Consider the following 23,486-nt stretch of genomic DNA (forward strand, 5'->3'; position numbering starts at 1 on the left):
GCCTGCGGAGTCTCTTTCAATGTTAGCTCCAATCAGTTCATGCCAGCATTGGTTTCAATAAAGTTTTTCAGAACAGTTAAATGCGCTTGAAACTTGTAATTCCAGCGGGCCGGGACTTTACGCCGTTGGGCGGAAGTTATATCTATTCTGTTTTCTCTCTCCACAGATGCTGCCTGACTTGCTGAGCGCTTCTGGCATTTTCTGATTTATATATCCGATGGCCTACCTTTTGTTGATGTTGAAGGATTTGCCTCTGCGTCATTCAGGGACACATCAGACGTGTTGCTGGAACGTGCAGTTAGGGGCCTCACTCCACAGTTTTAAACTAAATCAATCAAATCAAACAGCCTCCGAGAAGCTGCCCCACTTGTCAGCATGGCTCCCTGGAGCATGGTAAATCTGTAAGTTCTGGCAATTCCCTTACCAAGCATTCAGACAGTGTGCGTCCCTGGCTTGCTTCCCCAGTTCTTGTGTATGCAGCATAATGCCTCATTCCCAGACTGCCTCTAAAAGGCATGACTGGAGATTGTAAATAGGACATTAAATTCAGCCAGAGCATACGTGGGGAAATAAGCAGAGTACAAATTTTGCGCACAGAAATTAGAATCTAAGAACGTAATGTTTTGCACTTGTATATTTGTCAGAATTCAGCTGCATTTAATAGACTCTTGAGGTTTGCAACAGGATAACTGACAGCTGTCACTGGTTACATGATAGCAAATTAGCCAAACTCTGAGGGCATAGGAAATTGCAAAATAAATTTACTTTGGTCCCAAAGTAAACCTTTGATTTTCCACACCTCCCCCGCAGCCACCGCCACAGTCCTTTCCCAATTCCCTGAAGGTGCTGGCTCTTGCACAAATGTTTCCGTGCATTCGGGAAGTTCCCCAGTCCCCCACACCCGCCCCCACTATCCATGTGCCCATTCTTAACGTGTGAATCGATTCATCCACTGGGGCACCATCGTGAGCAAGCTGGTGCCCCTCCCTGATATCCACACACATGTTCAGCAGGAATGATATCCAATACACGCGATAACGTTTGGTAGTGGAAAACTTGGTCAATTCTCATTCTTCATAGCCCTGGGGTCACTTTGTTGTCCAAGTCAGTTAAAAGTCACATGGTGAAAATTGTCACAGCATCACCGTAGCTGCAACCTATGCTTTAACACAGGAGAGCAGGAAGGAGTCGACACCGTGAAATTGTACATGTCAGCAAATCCCAGGGAAATGATGGGATCGTGCCAGTACTGCAAAGGGACTAACATGTTTCATTGTGCACCATTTTTCCATTTAGTTACCTTGTGCAACTCTATAAATGTAGTGATATCTAATATACATGATCAATATATGTAATGCTCATACAGGCAATTGAACACTAGAGGTCTCACTATCAGGACCTATATTAATAGTTTTCCCGCTCTTTCTGTTGAGAGTGTGTATCAGGAGTGCAGAGAGAAGAGACACAGTAAAGCTAGAGAGAGAAGTTATTAGTTATCAAAGCATTGGATTGTATAATTTAATAGTCATCTCCACAATTGTTTCTTTATTTTACTAGTTGAGTGTTAAATAAAAGAACTCACAATATTTATTTATATTACTCAATAAATTAGGTTATCTTTACAAGAAGACTACTGCTCATTCCAACAACTCGGCTGGTTCAAAAGAGTAATATATGTATTACCTAAGGTAATAGAACAATAAATAAATGTTGTTTCTTTCCTCAAAATAATCTATTCTGCACATTCTAAACATTTCTCCATGTTACTTTGTGTCTTCAGACTTACGTATTTGAGAAGATTTATCTCAATCCTCAAAAGCTACAGAAGAAGCTTGTTGCTTGAGTGGGATCTTTGCCTTTACCCCCATCTTCTCTTTCTCCTTTCCCCATTTCATTGAAATATTTAATCATCACTCCTCTTTTGATCCTCCAGAGGTGCCTTCTTCCACCCTGATTAAAACTGTCTGCCACTTTTACTGATTTTTTCCGGAAGTTTTAAAACTTTGGAGCCCCTTATGCAGATCGGTGCGGCACGGTGGCACCGTGGTTAGCACTGTTGCTTCACAGCGCCAGTGTCCCGGGTTCAATTCCCGCCTGGTTCACTGCCTGTGCGGAGTCTGCACGTTCTCCCTGTGTCTGCGTGGGTTTCCTCCGGGCGCTCTGGTTTCCTCCCACAGGTCCCGAAAGACGGGCTTGTTAGGTGAAGTGGACATTCTGAATTCTCATAACTTCTTTGCAGTGTTAATGTAAGCCTACTTATGACAATAATAAATCTTAAATTTTTTATTAATTACATTGTAACAGTTTAATGGCAATCACATTGTTAAAGAGGTGAATGGTAGTTGAGGCCTTGGTATCAGGGAGTGTTTTGGGCCTGTGTTTTTTTTTGTTCCTGTGAATTTCTGGTTTTCTGATATTTCTATGTATATATGCAAAATGCCTTTAATAAAAATATTTTTTAAAAAGAGGTGACAGGTATTTGCACACCTATAAATAAGGATAGCTGGGACACTGGGGTGGTTAGAGGAGTGTTGGCTGTGAACTGAGTCGGTAAATCTTCCAGCCAAGAATGTCTTAGTTTTAACTTCACCAACCGGCGCGGATCCAGTTAACACCTTACCTCCCTCAGCCTTCCCTCTGTGACAATCGAGGAGACACAAGGGTGAAGGTTTATTCTAAACTCAAATGTAAAGCCATAACCACGGCGCACAACTCAAGTTTCCCAGCCTGGAACTATCAGAACACCTGGTCTGGGTCTGGGACAGCATTTAAAGGGCTTGGTAACGCTGGGATCCTCCACCCGTTACCATAGGAACTCATATTCCATGAATCTCACGGGGAGATGGATGAGTAATTGCCCATGAGGCTCGTGAGAGTTATTACACCCTCTTTGTTACTACCTGCAGGCTTTTAAAGATTCTGCCTAGCATCACCAAAATTACGACTTGCCTTCCGATCTACTCCTTACTACCTTGTCGGGCTCCCGCACGATCAGCCTTACCCCTCGGTTCAAGTTCTCGAGAAAGAGTGCATTCCACTGACAAATTGGCCATTTGGACAGAGATGATGTTTCAGACTCGCAGCCAACAAACATTCTCCAGATATCGGATTTCTCTTTAACTCTTCACAAGCATTTCTCAATATTAAATAGAAGTGTTTCATGCAAAATAGCTTTGTTGAGATCATTAGTAAATAGGATCAATCCCCAGATGGTTTCCTGTCTTCGCAATTCCCCAATTAGAACTGTTTCTATTGATAACCGGTTTGTTTTTTTTCTATTTTCCAGCCAATTAGTAATCACATTTGCTTGTGCATCTTGCATCTTGTGAGCTTTCACTGCAGATACATATGAACCTCATTAAATAGCACAGTGCAGCCACCTTTCATCTTACATTGAGCAACACAGATCAGGCAAGCCTTGACCCCACAGCGTGGCTGGCTCACAGAAAACTCAGATGAAATTGATGGTAGGTAGCATGAGGAAAGATATGAAAGACAGGTCAGCTCTCGGCTTCTGAGATGAGGGGGCTACCACTTAGGACCGACACAAGAAATTTCTTTACACAAAGGGTTGTGAATCTTTGGAATTCTCCATCTCCAGAGGGCTGTGGAAGCTCAGACAGCACTGCACTAAGCTTTATTGCGACGGGGGTCTCTGTTATCAAACTGGTGACGGACACTCATTCCCGAGGTTTATGCATGCCAAATGGCCGACTGAGCCTCTGGAAAACTGTTGGCCCGGTGAATCTCAACCCTGCCATGAGTCAGCAATTTCCGGAGAGGTCAGGGAATCGGAGGGAAAGTTATCATTAGAGGACTGGCTGAAATAGATTCAAAACTAGTAATCATTTATTTTTGTGATCAAAAATAAAACCACTTGAGTGAATCATCCAGATTTTCTAAGCGTTTCCCTTCTCTTTGAGGCTGTTTGATAGCCTATTCTGCGCAATATAAAAACAGGCACTTTGCAAACAACTAAAGAAATTTGCATTGATTTTTCCCGTCATAGAATTCATTATGCTTTCCAACAAAAAGTCAAAATGGATGTCAATTTTATCTGAAACATATTTTTGTATGACTTATTGGATTTATTCCATGAGGGAGCTGATAAATTTACGACTCGTAGAATTGACATTTTATGCATGTTAAACAATACGTGACAATTCACACTTGTGAAATAATGCCTGATAGTCAGTAAAGGCATAGCCAGTGGCCTGTGGATCATATGAGGATCAGTCGAGGACTCTGGGTCTTTATTCATTAGAGTTTAGAAGGATGAGGGGGGGATCTAATTGAAACTTACAGGACACTGAGAGCTGTAGATAGAGTGGACGTGGAGATGATGTTTCCACGAGTAGGAAAGAATAGAACACAAGGGCACAGCCTCAGCCTGAATGGATGATCCTTTACAACTGAGATGAGGAGGAACCTTTTTCAGCCAGAGGGTGGTGAATCTGTGGAACTCACTGCCGCAGAAGGCTGTGGAGGCCAAGTTACTGTGCACCTTTAAGACAGAGATAGATCTAGATAGATTGTTGTTCAATTAGGGGATCAGGAGCTATGGGGAGAAGACAGGAGAATGAGGATGAGAAACATACCAGCCATGATTGAATGGTGGAGCAGACTCAATGGGCCGAATGGCCTAATTCTGCTCATATATCTTATGGTAAGTGGGCTCATCTGCCTTCCCAACCAACCCCAACCTTGCCCTTGCCTACAAGCTGATTTTGAGCCATATGGGAATTCCTGATAATGTAACCACTGCAGCGCTGAGGAAAGTTCTACACATGGACCATAAATGGGCAAGACCTCAGCCACAGTTGTCCAGTCATCCCTGTTAGACATTTTCTGTGTTTGGATGTCAGCTAATGACACATTAATTGGTCATTTGATCCCACTGTTGTTTACCTCAAGTCTGTGAGTTAGGTGCCGGATGCAGCCACTCGGCCTCTCGAGCCTGCTCTGCCATTCAGTAAGATCATGGCTGATCAGCTAGTGATCTCAACTCCACATTCCCACCTACCCTCGATGACCTTTCACCCCCCTCCTTTATCAAGAATCTATCCAGTTCTGCCTTAAAAATTTCAACGACTCTGCTTCCATCGTCTTTTTAGAAAGAGAGTTCCAAAGACTCACGACCCTCGGAGAGAAAAAAGGTCTCCTCATCTCCACCTTAAATGGGAGACCCCTTGGGCTAGATTCTCTGCAGCCCTGTGCCAAAATTGTATTCGGAGGAGAATGGCCGTTTACGAGGAAATCGGAACTACCGCCTCTGAATCGCTCGGGAATTGCTCGCGTGCGATCTACGTGGCATGGCCTGGGGGCCATTGACAGAGGCCCCCTCCCCGTGATTCTCCAAGCAAAATTGGCTGAGTTCCTGACGGCATGGTTCTAACCACGTATCGGCCGTCGGGACCCTGGTGGTGGGGGGCGGGGGATCGATCACCAGGGGGGGGCCTCACGGACGGCCAAGAGAGCGATCAGGCAGCACGGATCAGCGGACGCTCGCGCAATCACAGGGGGGGCTACATTTTGGATGACGGTCTGTGGTCCGCGTCGTGATCGTGCACGGTATGGCAGCTGCGGGCCGCCGCTGTCTGCATGCGTGGACTGCCGACCCGAAGTGCGGGGCTCCGTACCCGCAGCCAGAGCTGCTAGAAGTCGTCTGGGGCCCTATTGCCAGCCCCCTCAGGTAAGAGAATCGCTCAGGATATTCTTAAGGAAAGTCAAGAGTGAAGCGCCAGCGTTTTAACTCTGACGTGGGGACATAGCCCCATTTGTGAAGAATCCAGGCCCTTATTTTATAACAGTGACCCCTAGTTCTAGATGCTTCTCACATGAGGAAACATCCTCTCCACATCCACCCTGTCAATACCCCTCAGGATCTATGGCCGGGATTTTCCTACTCCCCACCGGGTCGGAGAATCCCCGGGGAGGGGGGGGGGGGTGAATCCCGCCCCGATGCTGACTGCCGTATTGTTCGGCGCCAGTTTTCGGGCGGGGCGGGGTTCACATCACGCCGGTCAGGGGCCGTTGGCAGCAGCCACCCCGGAAATTCTCCGGGTCCCGATGGGCTGAGCGGCCATCCATTTTTGGCCGATCCCGCTGGTGTGGATTGGACATGGTCCCACACAGCGGGACCTGGCTGGTAGGCTACTGGTGCGGTCCTTGGGGAGAGCGCGGGGGGAATCGGCCGCAGGGTGGCCACCACGGTGGCCTGGCCCGTAATCGGGGCCCACCGATCTGTGGGCGGGCCTATAGGGCACCGCCATGGCTGGCGCGCAGAAGAGAACCCTCTGCGCATGCGTCAAAATATGCCGGTCGGTCTGCGCATGCGCAGAATCACGCCGGCGGTTCCGCGCATGCGTGAGATCACACCATCCTTCGGCGCATGCGCGAACCCGCGCAGTCCTTTCAGCGCCGGCTGGAGCGGCGCCAACTCCTCCGGCGTCCATGTAACCCCCGGAAGTGTGGAGAATTCCTCACTTTCGAGGGCTGTTGATGCCGGAGTGGTTGGTGCCGGTTCTCCCGCCGGCGTGGGGACCTAGTCCCCAGAAGGGAGAATCCCGCTGTATATGTTTCAATCAAGTCACCGCTTACTCTTCCAAAACTCCAGTGGATACAAGCCAAGCTTGTAAAACCATCCTTATTAAACAACCCTCCCATTCCAGGTATTTGTCAAGTAAACCTTCTCTGATGGGATGTTAATATGCACAAAATGGCTGCTATGCTTGTCTACACAGAAATAGTCATTGCACTTTATAACGTGTTAGTAAGAGCTAAAAGAAAACATAATATAAATGCAAGTATTTAATCCTCGGGGTAAAAAGTCCCGAAAGACATGCTGTTCGGTAAATTGGACATTCTGAATTCTCCCTCTGTGTACCCGAAGAGGGGCCAGAGTGTGGCGACTCGGGGATTTTCACAGTTACTTCATTGCAGTGTTAATGTAAGCCTACTTGTGACAATAAGAAATATTATTATAAAATTCTACAGCCTGATCTTAGTTTGTATCTTCTCTAACTCCAGAAATGCAGAGCTTAATTGGAATATCTTACTGCCCTGGCTGAGATCAGCTATCTTGGCGTTGATCATGGACGGATTGTGGGATCTTTCTGCTCGATACAGCTCCGTCCACCCCTGCACATCCAGTTGCCAATTGAGCTGCCTGGGCATTTACACTGGTCAATTATGTGAGAGATTTGTTTCCAGGGTGTTGGAGCAAAGTCTGTAGAACAATGGAATTTTTATTGAACCTGACACACAAATAATTCACTCTCTAATTTGTACTGGCTGTTTTAGTAGTGAGACGTTGATAATGGGAACACGGCAGACAGGAGATGCAGGACAGAGCTTGTCTGTTCGTAATTTGTGCTGTTAACGAGAAAGTGCAACATGAAGAAAACAAACCTCTATTTAACAAGATTTCACAGCTGAAAGCAATCAGTTTAAAGCGAGAAACACAAGAGGTATGTATTATATCACTTTGGCTGCTTACATTTGTTTTCATTTTGAGTTATTGGCAAATTTTCCTGACGATATAAATACTTGGACCAAAAGAAAATTACATATTTAAGAACTGCTGCAAGGGGACTGGACAGAGCATCATGTTCCTACAATGACTTTTCACCTCTGGGCCTGTACTTGTATGCAGCCCAAATTGATGTGATGATAATCTCTCTTTATGAATCCCATGAGAAATTATTTTGGGGCAGCCTCAATCCAGTTGTTTTGTGGTTCTGAACTAACAGCAGAAAACTGTCACTAATTGGCAGCTCACTTCGAGAGGACGAGAGGGGGTTATGTGAGAAATGATAATATTTCTCATGCCACAAAGGATGTGGAGATCAGAGATCGTAGCTGATGCATGTTGTTGAGGAAGAGTAGAGGAAGAGTGGAAGTAGGTTAACTCTGTAACAAACCTGTACTATTCTTAACCTGGAAATGCTCCATGTTGCCGCCAGTTACTTTTGGCAAGCAGAAGAGGTAGGTGGCATCATTGGTGGCGTTATTCTATGGCCATTGTGCCACCAAGAACAGGCGCCAGAATGTGACGACTAGGGGCTTTTCACAGTAACTTAATTGAAGCCTACTTGTGACAATACGTGATTATTATTATTACTATGCTTGTGGCCATGATCAGAGCACATTCTACATCAAGTGCTCAGGGAAGCTCTGCACCTTTTTAAAAAAAACGTTGATTATCAATGAGCTCAGTACATAAACGGTCGAAGTTTGCTGTTTTATTACTTTATCATGAAGTCTTTTGTTTGAGTACATCTCACAGCTCAATGTTTTCCTCCAAGCTTTTCCCCTTGTCTTCAGGCTTCGTCACATGCGCGGGCATGGTTAAATGGGAACAGTAAACAGCACGTCTCTTACAGCTCACTCGAGAAGCCATTTCTCTTGCAAGCGCAGACAGTCGCCATTGCCAGGATTTTGTCTTGGGGAGGTCATCAAAACCAAACTTAATCCTGGCACCTGTGAATGTGCACTTTCCTGTGGAAGCTATGGGATGCCAATCAGGAGAAGAAAGAGTGACATTTTTCATCTCCGTTGTCCAAGATCACTGAGTTCACTGGTAGTACCTCTCCTCCTTCCAACCTTCCAAATATAAATACTTCACATCTACACTGAACAGTCTTGTCAGGGGAGCTCAGCATATATTATTTAACAATTCTGAAATGAAAAAATATAATATCTGCCAAAGAGCTGGTGCACAAACCACTCGCCTATCATTTCTCTTTAAGGCTGCTGATGCGCCTGCATTGTGTTTCCAGAGTTTTCTTTTGTTTATAGTTTATATTGTATTGCTTTATGGTGAAATAAAATGCTAGATCTTAATATGAGGCTGAATTAATTAAATCTTGGCAGCCGTCCCAATTATTGTTTATCACGAAGAAATAAATGAATTCATCTGACTTCATTTGCAATGTTAAGGTCAAGGCCAGGTCACATTCTAACAGCCAAATGCAGACTATATTGTTCTTCTTTTGATTTTCTGCTGAGAATCTTTGCTCCCATGATTGATACATGAAAGTACAATTTGATTGGCTGTGTCAAACTTCAATTCTCAAGCCTGAAGAAATCTTTCTGCCATATTCTGCCGAATATCCAGCTTTGTAAGAGAAATTATTTTTGGCGTGGGGTTTATCCGTATTTATTGCCAACTCTAGCTGTTTGGGAAGGTGCAGATGGATTTTCTTCCTGAACAGTAGCAGCAATTATTTTGACCATGATGTGATCCCCCAGCGCTGCCCCCACAGCAGTCACACAAATTTATCAAGATATAATAGGATGGGATCTGCCCAATAACAGATAGAAATCTGCCTCACGACAGCAGTGACCAATATTGAAATGGTCAGATGAGATGCGTCTCTCCCAGTAACAAGATTAGCAGGCATCTGGATAGAATCAGGTGTGAATCGCATATTAGTAGAAACAGCTTACCTAGACGATTGGGAAATCAATTACGTATACACATGTTAACTTCTAGTGTGATGGAACTTGATAGAGGCAGGCAGTCAAATACACAGAATCAAAGGGGAGAAATGGTATAATTGCCAGCACTCTCAGAAGCAGAGAGGTCAGTTTACATCTAGCAGCTCTGAGTAACTCTGAAGTCCTATAACCACAATGTTTACAAACATTAACCACTTCAAAGTGAGTTAAGTGTATTCCAATCACCCCCTTTCATACTTCAGTTATTGTGATGTGCTGAGCTGGAAATTGACAGCACTTAATCCTCTTTGGTCTTGGGGCGGGGGGGGGGGGGGGCGTTTTAGCTAGGGGGTCCCTGTGGGCTCATTTCTTTATTTAAGGGGTCTCAGGAATCACTTTAATTCGGGGATCTCTGGGGGGCTGTGGGGGTGGGCAAGTCTTGCATTGTGGCGGGGGGGGGGGGGAGGGTGGTCCTCAGGTGGACTTTGGCGGCAACATCCTTAAGGGGTTACCTCCTTGGCCCAAGACGAGGTTTATCACGTCAAGGTCAAGCTGGTAAATTCCAGTAGTGACCTCACCCATTCGATTCCCAGCCCAGAGGACCAGAGAATTGTAAGTGCTCGGGGAATCTGGTGCCTGACCTGGCAAATAAATGGAAATGGATCTTTCATATTCACATCCATTTGCCTTGTCCAGCTGGCACGCGGGCATGAACACCAATTCTGCCACCAGTGGAGCAGGGGTATTCCTGCTTTTACCCTGGACGCCTGATTGTCTGCTGCATTGGGAACCTCGCTATCGGTGGCCGGCATGGAGAATCCTGGCCTACATCTTGCAGCATAGAGGCCAGTTTTAGAGCTAATAGCCTATAAGTATTGGATCCAAAGTAATGCAGAAAAGGCACTAGAACAGAAAAGGCAGTTTAAATATCCCCGTCGGACCAGGGCAAGACAGTTCCCACACTTGATTGGCCCTGTATTATGTGGTAGCTATAAGCTGGTTTTGACTTCACAGAATTTACAGTGCAGAAGGAGGCTATTCGGCCCATTGAGTCTGCACTGGCCCTTGGAAAGAGCACCCAACTCAAGCCCACACCTCTACCCCATCCCCACAACCCCATCTAACCGAAGGGGCAATGTCGCATGGCCTATCCACCTAACCTGCACATCTTTGGACTGTGGGAGGAAACTGGAGCACCCGGAGGAAACCCATGCAGACACGGGGAGAAAGTGCAAACTCCACAGTCACCGAAGGCCGGAATTAAACTCGGGACACTGGAGCTGCGAGGTTGCAGTGCTAACCACTGTGCCACCAAGCCACCCTTATAGATCTATTTAATTTGGATCTTGTTTGGAGGAAAGGGGAAGTCTTAATGAGTTTGGGGATTGTACGTATATTTTGGGTCAAGGGGTATGTGTGTGTTAATAATGCATATACTTAATTGTCTTAATACATTCACAGGAGAACATCAATGTTACAATGAAGGATGTTCAACCATTTGCATTACTGACTCCACAGCCTAATATTTTTAGTTTGCTTTTTATGTTACAGTTTAGTTACATAAATGAACATTACTAAGTCCACACCTGGGCTATTGTGTCCAGGTTTTGTCTCCTTACCAATGCAAATTCACACTTTCCTTAGAGGCACTGCAATGGAGATTCACTGGATTGATTTCTGCTTTGAGGGGACTATCCCATGAGGAGAGTTGAGTTGGCAAGCGGCTGGATTCTCCATTATTGGGACTATGTCCCCACACCAGTATCAGAACTGTGGACTTTCACTCCAGAAAAACTGGCATGAAAGGATCACATATTCCCAGCCCTACAGGGGGCCAGCAGGGACCCGGTGTGTTTCTAGCAGCTTTTGCTGCATTGATAGGCCGCCACACTTCAGGGTGGAAGGCCGCACATGCGCATGGCGACAGCCTCCAGTGGCCGCGCTGTGCTCCATGGCAGACTGGACCGCGGAGCTGGACCATGAAAATAAACCCCTTGATCGGCTGCGTGCCCGAGCCTCAACGCCCGCACAAACATCTCCTGGCGCGTATAAGGGCTCCCCCGCCCTCTGATCGGCCCACCCATGACCAGGGCGTCCTCGGACTGAGTCCGCAGCAGCCATGCGAGTATCTCAAGCGGCTGGATCATATTAGATCCACGCCGTCGGGACTTCATCTGGTCGGGACGGAGAATGGTGGAGCAGGCCCCCATCAATGGCCCCAAGTAGGTGCTAGGCGGCTCAGAGAGTACGCTGCTTTTCGGCACCCGCAGAATCAGGGAACCGGCTCCGGTCCCGATTCTGTATGGGAAAATGGATTCTCCGCCCCCATGCTGGCTGCGATTTCAGCGTCGGGGTGCTGAGAATCCAGCCCTAGGTCTATATTCTCGAAGTTTAGAAGAATGATAGGCGATGTAAATTAAATTCTTAAGGGGCTTGACAAGGCAGATACTGAGGATGGAATTCTCCAGATGTTGGGATTCTCTTTTCCCGCTGGCAGTGCTCCCCTGCCGTGTGTTTCCCAGTGGCGTGGGGTGGCTTCAATGGGAAGTCCGATTGACAAGTGGTGGGAAGCAAGAACCCCACCGCCAGCGAACGGCGCGTTGCCGAGAAGCACGCCACTGGAGGATCCCACCCTGAGAAAATGTTTTCCCAGGCTGAGAAATCTAGAACATGGGGTCACAGTCGTAGAATAAGGTGTCTGCCATTGTGAGATCAGGAGAAATGTTTTCATTTGAATAGTTTAAAATCTACCCCAAAGAGCTTGGACGCTTAGTCGTTCAATATATCCAAGACTAATGCTCATAGCTGATTAGGTACTCAAGGAATTAAGGGAAATGGGGATCAGGTGGGAAGCTGGACCTGAGGTAAAAGATCAGCTATGTTCTTGTTAACTGGCAGAGCAGGTTTTGAGATCCAAGTGGTCTAATCCAGCACCCATTTCTTTTATGCTCCACGTACCAGTGACTCCTTCTGGTAAGTGTCTGTCGGTTGAAACTGGATAAGGACCAAGTGACCAGGCTCAGATCTGTTGCCTCCACTCCTCCCACCTCTCTTACCCAGAGCTGAGCAGCCTGCAGTGCTGCACAATTGGCCGTGTGGGTGAAAGAAGTGTGGCCCATGTTTGTACTTCAGTCCTTTGGCATTATAGATAGAGAAATGCAGCACAGAACCGGCCCTTCGCCCACGATGTTGTGCCGAACTTTTGTCCTAGGTTAATCATAGAATTTTGAACACTAAGGGCAATTTATCATGGCCAATCCACCCAACCTGCACATCTTTGGACTGTGGGAGGAAATCGGAGTACCCGGAGGAAACCCACGCACACACGGGGAGGATGTGCAGACTCCACACAGACAGTGACCCAAGTCGAAATCGAACTTGGGACCCTGGAGCTGTGAAGCAATTGTGCTATCCACAATGCTACCATGCTGCCCTTACGAAGAAGTTAATCTACACTCCATTATTCTACCCTAATCCATGTACCTATCCAATAGCCGCTTGAAGGTCCCTAACGTTTCCGACTCAACTACTTCCACAGGCAGTGCATTCCATGCCCCCACTACTCTCTGGGTAAAGAACCTACCTCTGACATCCCCTCTATATCTTCCACCATTTATCTTAAATTTATGTCCCCTTGTAATGGTGTGTTCCACCCGGGGAAAAAGTCTCTGACTGTCTACTCTATCTATTCCCCTGATCATCTTATAAACCTCTATCAAGTCGCCCCTTATCCTTCTCCGTTCTAATGAGAAAAGGCCTAGCACCCTCAACCTTTCCTCATATGACCTACTCTCCATTCCAGGCAACATCCTGGTAAATCTCCTTTGCACCTTTTCCAAAGCTTCCACATCCTTCCTAAAATGAGGCGACCAGAACTGCACACAGTACTCAAAATGTGGCCTGACCAAGGTTTTGTACAGCTGCATCATCACCTCAGGGCTCTTAAATTCAATCCCTCTGCTAATGAACGCTAGCACACCATAGGCCTTCTTCACAGCTCTATCCACTTGAGTGGCAACTATCAAAGATCTATGAACATAGACCCCAAGATCTCTCTGCTCCTCCACATTGCCAAGAACCCTACCGTTAACCCTGTATTCCGCATTCATATTTGTGCTTCCAAAATGGACAACCTCACACTTGTCAGGATTAAACTCCATCTGCCACTTCTCAGCCCAGCTCTGCATCCTATTAATGTCTCTTTGAAGCCGATAACAGCCCTCCTCACTATCCACAACTCCACCAATCTTCATATCATCTGCAAATTTACTGACCCACCCTTCAACTCCCTCATCCAAGTCGTTAATGAAAATCACAAACAGCAGAAGACCCAGAACTGATCCCTGCGGTACGCCACTGGTAACTGGGCTCCAGGCTGAATATTTGCCATCCACCACCACTCTCTGTCTTCTATCGGTTAGCCAGTTTGTTATCCAACTGGCCAAATTTCCCACTATCCCATGCCTCCTTACTTTCTGCACAAGCCTACAATGGGGAACCTTATCAAATGCCTTACTAAAATCCATGTACACTACATCCACTGCTTTACCTTCATCCACATACTTGGTCACCTCCTCAAAAAAGTCAATAAGACTTGTAAGGCAAGACCTACCCCTCACAAATCCGTGCTGACTATCCCTAATCAAGCAGTGTCTTTCCAGATGCTCAGAAATCCTATCCCTCAGTACTCTTTCCATTACTTTGCCTACCACCAAAGTAAGACTAACTGGCCTGTAATTCCCAGAGTTATCCCTATTCCCTTTTTTGAACAGGGGCATGACATTCGCCACTCTCCAATCCTCTGGTACCACCCCTATTGACAGCGAGGACAAAAAGATCATTGCCAATGGCTCTGCAATTTCATTTCTTGCTTCCCATAGAATCCTTGGATATATCCCGTCAGGCCCGGGGGACTTGTCTATCCTCAAGTTTTTCAAAACGCCCAACACATCTTCCTTTCTAACAAGAATCTCCTCAAGCTTATCAGTCTGTTTCACACTGTCCTCTCCAATCTCCCGCTACCGTCCTTGATCGGACCTACCCTCGCTCTAGTCATTCTCATATTTCTCACATATGTGTAAAAGGCCTTGGGGTTGTCCTTGATCCTACCCGCCAAAGATTTTTCATGCCCTCTCTTAGCTCTCCTAATCCCTTTCTTCAGTTCCCTCCTGGCTATCTTGTATCCCTCCAGCGCCCTGTCTGAACCTTGTTTCTTCATTAGTCAGTGCATTCAGGAGAGTGTAATTATACTACTTGTTCTTGCTTTGAGTTCAAGTGGACACAGCATCTATTAGGTTATTTACATAGCCAATGCTCATTTGACATGCCGACTTGACTCTGTTCTAAAATATTGTAACAAGATCTTAGGGAGTGCTGTTGCCAAAATGATTTGATAAACACTTAACACAGAGATGCCTGACCTCTTAGTACCAGGGGTTGGATACCCGTGTACAAACTGGAGGGGGATGGCTGGCATGATCAGGCATAAGTGTGACCCCATTACACCGACAATTGAAGGATCCCCGGCATTAAAATGGGAAGCTCTCATGGATGGGAAAATGAGGCTGCCTATATACCAAAAGGTGGCACCACGCACACACAAACCTCAAGACCTCCCTTGCAGAAAAAAAGCTTGAGTACCTCAATATCAATAAGTGAGATGCCCTGAGCCATTCTCCCTATCCCCCCCCCCCCCATCTTCTCTATCCTTCCGTCATCTGTGCTTCATCCATCTTGCCCCCATCCTCTTTCCAAACCCTCCCCCTTCCCCAAACATTGGGCACAGGAGAGCTTCAGCTTCGACTCTTTGGTGGAAAGACAGTGCTCTCTGGCCTGAATCCACCAGGAAGAGGGCGATCTCCAGGCAGGTAGTTTAAAGGGCTGCGGCTGATCTCTCTATCTAGCCGCAACTGCTCTCCATTTTAAGCAGGGAGTGCTGAATCCAACTGAGGATGGGATCAACTCCCAGCGAAATTAACTGTAGTTGTAATTAGCTTTGTGCGCGTGAAGATGTGTGAGCATATGCTGGATGCTCCTGACTTAATGTGTCCACATAACCTTCCATGACTTAGGTGTTAACCCGTTTATGTGAAATTAGTTAATTCTCTTGCTAAAATCAGGGTGAGAAGAATGTCACGCAAGAGCATTAATCATTTGCCCGCCAGTACCAGCTGCAGTGATTCCCAAACGATGATATGTGGGAAAGAATTGAGTCAAGTCTTCTTGAATTATCAAATACTTTTTTTATTGTGCCTGAGACAAGACAGGAGAAAATTGAAACAGGGGAGGGAGAAGTGTTTGCGAAATGCAAACATTTTGCCTGTGGTGGCTCATTTTAAGTTCCCAGAATATTAGTTTCCTTTTCGCTTTTCCCTTTGTGGCCTTTTGTGATGCTGATGTCATAAAGCCCTCAGCACGCTATTTAATAAATCGTAATTTACCTTCTCTCCTTCAGCAGGGCATTGAATATATTCCCAGCGTGATTTTGGCAAAATCAAATTGTGATGCTTTCAACTTGTATCCGAGCAAGGAGAATTTGTTCCACCTTATGAATCTGCTGTGTTAAGAAATATTATGTAGGGCAGAGCAAGTGAAAGCTGACAATTCATTAACATCAGCACTGTAGCGTTCAAATATGGCCCAACAACAGCAAATTGCATTTACATAGCAGCTTTAGCCATAATTAGATGTGCCGATGTGCTTCACAGGAGGGTGATCAAACAAAATTTGATACCCAACCATAAGGAGGAGATGCTGGAACTGATGACAAAAAGAAAGGTGGTGGGTAATGGAAATAGTGTGATTATCTTTGAAGTCAAGGATAAATTGCAGGCACTGTTTATGAGATAAGTCTATATTGGCTGTATACCTGTGGTTCTTGAGAAAGAAATTGACTTCAGCTAGCTTACAGCGGCCTTTCCAATGCGATTCAACAAAAATTGCCCAAATCCTTTCCAAAGATCGAGGCGTTTCAAGCACAAATTACATCAAATGCCTCATGCGACATCAGACATGGGAATTACCAAACTGGAGTAAGCCAAATCAAGAGCTGACAAGTAGCAAGTAATATTCCTTTGACAATACGTACCAGGCAATGATCAGCTCTAACGATGGCACAGTGGTCAGCAATGCTGCCTCACAGCACCAGGGACCCGGGTTCAATTCCAGCCTTGGGTGACTGTCTGTGTGGAGTTTGCTCGTTCTCCCTGTGCCTGCGTGAGTTTCCTTCGGGTGCTCCGGTTTCCTCCCACACCCCTAAGGTACGCAGGTTAGGTAGATTGGCCATGCTAAGTTGCCCCTTAGTTCCAAAGATGCCCAGAATTTACAGTGCAGATGGAAGCCATTCAGCCCATCGAGTCTGCACCGGCTCTTGGAAAGAGCACCCTACCCAAGCCCACACTTCCACCCTATCCCCATAACCCAGTAATCCCACCCAACACTGAGGGCAATTTTGGACACTAAGGGCAATTTAGCATGGACAATCCACCTAACCTGCACATCTTTGGACGATGGGAGGAAACCGGAGCAACCGGAGGAAACCCATGCACACATGGGGAGAACATGCAGACACCGCACAGATAGTGACCCAAGCCGGGAATTGAACCTGGGACCTGTGAAGCAATTGTGCCAACCACTATGCTACCGTGCTGCCCGTTACGGGGGTTACGGGGGTAAGGCGGGAGAGTGGGCCTGGGTAGGGTGCTCTTTGTCAGTGCATACTCAATGGGCCCAAAGGCCTCCTTCTGCATTGTAGGGATTCTATGAAGGCAGAATGTAACCATTGCCCCTTGACTTTCAATGGAATTATCATTGCTGAATCTCCACTGTCAATGTTCTGGGAGTTACCATTAACCAGAACCTGAACAGGGTGCTGATGAGGCCACACCTGGAGTACTGTGTACAGTTTTGGTCTCTTTACTTGACAAAGGGTGTACTGGCACTGGTGGATGTGCAGAGGAGATTCACTAGGTTGATTCTGGAGTTGAGAGAATTAGCTTATGAGGCGAGACTAAATGAACTGGGACTATACTCATTGGAATTTAGAAGAATCATAGAATCATAGAATTTACAGTTCAGAAGGAGGCCATTCAGTCCATCGAGTCTGCACTGGCTCTTAAAAAAAGCACTCTACCCAAGGTCAACAAATCCACCCTATCCCCATAACCCAGTAACCCCACCCAACACTAAGGGCAATTTTGGACACTAAGGGCAATTTATCATGGCCAATCCACCTAACCTGCACATCTTTGGACTGTGGGAGGAAACCGGAGCACCCGGAGGAAACCCATGCACAGACGGGGAGAACGTGCAGACTCCGCACAGACAGTGACCCAAGCCGGAATCGCACCTGGGACCCTGGAGCTGTGAAGTGATTGTGTTATCCACAATGCTACCGTGCTGCCCTGAATGAGGGGGAATCTTATGGAAACATATAAAATTACGAAGGGAATAGACTGGATAGAAGCAGGGAGGTTGTTTCCACTGGTGGATGAAACTAGAACTAGGGGGCATAGCCTCAAAATCAGAGGGAGCAGATTTAGGACTGAGTTGAGGAGGAACTTCTTCACCCAAAGGGTTCTGAATCTGTGGAATTCCTTGTCCAGTGACGCAGTTGAGGCTACCTTGTTAAATGTTTTTAAGGCAAAAGTAAATAGATTTTTGAACGGTAAAGGAATAAAAGGTTACAATGAGCGGGTGGGTAAGTGGAGCTGAGTCCATAAAAAGATCAGCCATGATCTTATTGAATGGCGGGGTAAGCTTGAGGGGCCAGATGGCCTACTCCTGTTCCTAGTTCTTCTGTTCTTATGAACTGGAATGAATAATCTGATTATGTCCATGAAATCATTGTCGATTGTCATAAAAATCAGCTGGTTCATTAATGTCCTTTAGGGACATCCTTACCTAGTCTGGTCTACATGTGAAGCCACACCCATAGCAGTGTAGTTGGCTCTTAAATGCCCTCTGAAATGGAGGACCATTAGAGATGGGCAATAAATGCTGGCCCAGTCAGAGATGCCACATCCAATGAATTAATTAAAAAAGAAATCCATATAAACACTGCTGCAAGAGCAGGTTAGAGCCTCGGAACCCTGTTGCTGGTAAGTCATCTCATGATTCCAACATATGCCCAGCTTCTATAAAGCACAAGTCAGCAATGTCATAGAATAATCTACACTTGCCTGGGTGAATGCAGCTCCAACAACACTCAAGAAGCTTGACACCACCCAGGACATTTGACTGGTAGATCCACAAACATTCACTCCCTCCACCAGTGGCATACAGTAGCAGCAGTATGCATCATCTACAAGACGCACTCCAAGAAGTCAGCAAGGCTCCTGAGACAGCACCTTCCAGACCTACGATTTTGCGTTAATTTAAAGTGCATCACACTGCAAATTAGCCCCTCCCACAAAACTAGTCGAACCCTCGATTGAATTATCGCCATGGCAAGGTTCTGTTAACTGCATCTGCTAGTGGATCTTCAAGGAAGGTCTTCAAACTAAACTGTTTATGAAAAGGTGAAAGACATCTTTTAAAAGCTTTTAAATATTAAAAGAAATGTAACTTGCGGAGAACCTGACTGTTGTCTACCATCGAGACTAGTCATTGGTTCTGTATAGATCTTTTGTGCCTTTTTTAGTTATTTAAAATTGGGTACTCAAAAGTGGTGGACTGGACACTTATTAAAATGATCATTTTTCATGATGATCTCATTTTCCATGTATTCATAGAAATCATGGAATCCCTCCAGTGCAGAATGAGGCAATTCGGCCTGTCAAGTCGGCACCGGCCCTCTGAAAGAGCACCCGACCTAGGCCTACTTGCTGCCATAATCCCACCTAACCTACACATCCCTGGACACTAAGAGGCAATTTAGCATGGCCAATCCACCTGACTTGCACATATTTGGCTTATTTTTAAAATGTTATTATTAAAATATTATTAAAAGTATTATTAAAATGGCACCCAGGGACCATTCCAAGGAACATTTTTAATGCAATTCTTTTTTAAAAGAATAAAAATTAAGTCTTAAATCTTAATTGTGTTGGGTCATGGACGGTTATATGTTTGTGATTATGCAAATGATTTTGAGCAGAAACACGAGACGTAAAATCAATTCAGACGAGCGCAAATTTGAGCACAATTCATGACCGGATTGTCGATTATACCCAAAGCAGAAACATTATGCCAGAGTGTTTGTGCTGTAAATTGAGCAAGGTTTATGCCCTCCAGAGTAATGTTTCAGCAAATAAATTGCATACACACTCCTTTTATACCGCAGAACCATTTAAAGCTGCCAAGGTTAATGGGCCCTTGTTATAACCGGCACGGGTCGTACGAGGTAGGGATGCCCTACTATCCCGTTGAGCTTGTAGAATATGAGCTCCCGCGATAAAGGGGCAGGGGACCCTTAACACAGTTCATGTGCCTTCGTATAAATAGAGTCTGCCAGTCAGGCACCGACTAGCGAAGACCCAGTAGGGTCTTGAGCTGTATGTAATAGTTAAAGTGTTAAATAAATATGTGTTTTTCTCTACAACTCAATACAGACTCCTCACGTTGCCCCTTACAAAACTCCTGGACTGGGGTTCCAGTTGCTCTGGAATCTGCACTGTTTAAACTGTGGGATACATTTCCGACATTTTTGTCAATGGAGTTAGCCAATGTATAGAGCAAGTCTACACATGTGCTGTTATTAGAGTTCCCAGTACCGATAGATATTTTCTATCAAAGTCAGGGAATGCCCATCCAGTTGAGCTCAGCTAGTTGCTTGTCTGAACCAGAAAAATGCAGGCCAGGTTTGCAAACAGCAATACTTCAGCCTCTGAGGGAAGCCTTCCTCAAGTGCTGCTCCTGCTTCTCTATTGCATTGAAGATGAGACCATGTTCAACAATGAAGAGACTAAACGGCACTCATTTACCACACACTGGAGTCACCGTTGCTTGTAGGCCAAGGATTGCACACAGGGAGGCCCAATAAACAATCATAAAACAATGTCACAGAGTTTTTCAGCACACAAAGAGGCCTTTTGGCCCATCACATCTGCGCCGGCCATCAATTCTAATCCCATTTTCCAGCACTTGGTTTGTAGCCTTGTATGCCATAGCATTTCAAGTGCTCATCTAAATACTTCTTGAAAGGTGTGAGGGTTCCTGCCTCTACCACCCTTTCAGGCAGTGAATTCCAGATTCCCATCCCCTCTGGGTGAAAAAGTTTTTCCTCACATCCCCTCTAAACCTCCTGCCTATTACCTTAAAGGTTATTGATCCCTCCATTAAGGGAAAAAGTACCTTCCTATCCACCCTTTCTATGTCCCTCATAATTTTATACACCTCAATCAGGTTCTCCGACAGCCTCCTCTGCTCCAGGGAAAACAACCCCAGCCTGTCTAGTCTTCCTTGATAGCTGAAACATTCCAGCCCAGGCAACATCCTGGTGAATCTCCTCTGTACCCTCTCCAGTGGAACCACTTCCTTCCAGTAGTGCGGTGACCAGAACAGCATGCAGTACACCAGATGGGGCGTAACCAGCGTTTTATACAGCTGCAACATAACCTTTCCACTCTTATGTTCAATGCCTCAGTTAATAAAGGCAATAATCCCATAAACCTTTAAGCAGTTTATCTACCTGTCCTGCTGTATTCAGAGATCTGTGGACAGACACACCAAGGTCCCTTTGATCTTCTGTACTTCCTAGAGCCCAATCATTCATTTTATAGTCCATTGCCTTGTTAGTTCTCCTAAAATGCATTACCTCATACTTTTCATGGTTAAATTCCATTTGCCACTCTTTTGCCCATCTAACTAGCCCGTCTATATTGTCTTCTAATCTAAGGCCTTGCTCCTCACTATTTACTCCACCACCAATTTTTGTGTCATCTACAAACTTGGCACACCTCTTACACTTACATCCAGATCATCAATGTATACGACAAGGGACCAAACATCGCTCCCTGTGGGACACGACTGGACACAGGCCTCCAGTCACAAAAACAAACTTCAACCATTACTCTTTGCCTCCTATTGCTGGGCCTGTTTTGGACCCAGTTTGCCAAATTGCCCTGGATCCCATGGGCTCTTAGCTTCTTCTTTGCCCTCCATGTGGGACCTTGTCAAAAGCCTCACTAAAGTCCATGTACACTTCATCAACCACACTATCCTCATCTATACACCAAGTCACCCCCTCAAAAAATTAAATCAAATTTGTAAGACATCTCCCTTTGACAAAACCATGCTGAATAACCTTGATTAATCCTTGCCTCCCAAGTGGAGATTGGTTGTTTCCCTCAGAAAATCTTTTCCAGTGCCTTTGGCCTATTAAAACTGTTAATACTTCCTAATTCTCAATGTTAAGTCATTCAAGTGAATCACAATGAGCCTCGCTGATGTCTATACTTACATCATCCTTCTCTGTACTGAACACTCAGCCTCCTTAGTAAACATTCTGACTGCTTGTAAAGAGGGAAATGCTGGCCAGGTTTCAGACTGAACTCCCTTCTATAATGTGAAGACTAGCTCCCGGGGAAGCTTTCAATATGCAGATCGGAGGAAGGATGTTCTTGCTACGGGGTGGGTGCAGCAAAGATTTACCTGGGATGGCGGGGCTGTCATATCAGGAACTACTAAATTGGGTTTATATTCATTGGAGATTAGAAGAGTGAGAGTGGATTTCATAGAAACTTTAAAAACTCGAACAGGATTAGATAGGGTAGATTCAGAAAGATGGTGGGGGAGTCCAGAACTAGGGTCATAGTTTGAGGATAAGGGGTAAATCTTTGAGGACTGAGGTGAGGAGAGGTTTCTTCACCCAGAGAATCTGTGGAATTCGCTGCCGCAAAATGTAGTTGAGGCCAAAATGTTGTGCAAGTTCAGAAAGGAATTAGATATAACTCTTGGGGCTAAAGGGATTTAGGGATATGGGGGAAGGCGGAATCAGGGTATTCAACTTGATGATCAGCCATGATCATAATGAATAGTGGAGCAGGCTTGAAGGGCCAAATGGCCTCCTCCTACTTCTCTTTTCTATGTATGTTTCAATGTATGTATACTCTCTGTTAACATCCTAATGAAAGCCATCACTGAGGTGGTACAAATCTGTAGAGAAGAGCTGAATGTAAGGATGTCAGATCTTTGGGGGTAGATCTACCCCACCCCCACCCCTGCTGTCATTGAACAGCATTAGGGTAGTTGATCAGTGGACTGTTTTGATGGGATGACTGGTCCACTGTGAGTGTGGGATCTCATTGACGTATTTTTGGGGAATTGTGGGTGGAAAATGTGAGTTCCTGGGAAGCCTGCTGACTCCGACACACTGCAGTTATAGTGACCTGTCAGCTTTTGGGGCTGTAGAAAGGTGGACCCTGTTGGCCCACTCATGGGAAGAGGGTTCACCTGGTGCAACAGAATGCTTTGCGGAGTTGGAAGAACCTCCCTTTACTCCTGCCAGCCCCAGAAATCGAAATAGAAATTTACCTGCTGGCCCCAGAATGACTAGTAGAAACTGTGGAGTGGGGACAAGGCCCTCCAAATGTGGGATATGACTGTGGTTTCCACCAGGCAGGGACTTACAAAATCTTTCCCATAGTATATGAACAGAGATGTTTATTGTTGGAACAAGGGTTAGTTTGGCAATTAGAGCAGCAGGAATTATCTGGGCGTTTTAATGAGCTCCAAGCCTCTTATCCTGGAGACTCTCGCTTAAGTACTTGCACCATAAGCAGATAATTATATTCGCTTGCACACGTTATCGATGGGAATTCAAACTAAGTTCCAAGAACATGAATCTCCACTAGGATTTATAGGGTTTCATAACACAATCAGATTCAAATAAAGACTAATTAACTAATTACTTTCCTGATCCTTTAATAATTCAACTATGTGAATGGAAACATTGCCCACAAAGGAAGTACAATTAAAAGTCAAAAATCTCGATTGGCTTATTTAATAAAGAAAATGTATAATTCAGCCACACTAACCTGGTCCCAGGTTCGGTCTCTGGATCTCAGTCAGAGAAATGGTTGGTTTGAGACCTGTTGATCCTTTAG

The sequence above is a fragment of the Scyliorhinus canicula genome, chromosome 18, assembly GCF_902713615.1.
Source record: "Scyliorhinus canicula chromosome 18, sScyCan1.1, whole genome shotgun sequence".
Lineage (NCBI taxonomy): Eukaryota > Metazoa > Chordata > Chondrichthyes > Carcharhiniformes > Scyliorhinidae > Scyliorhinus > Scyliorhinus canicula.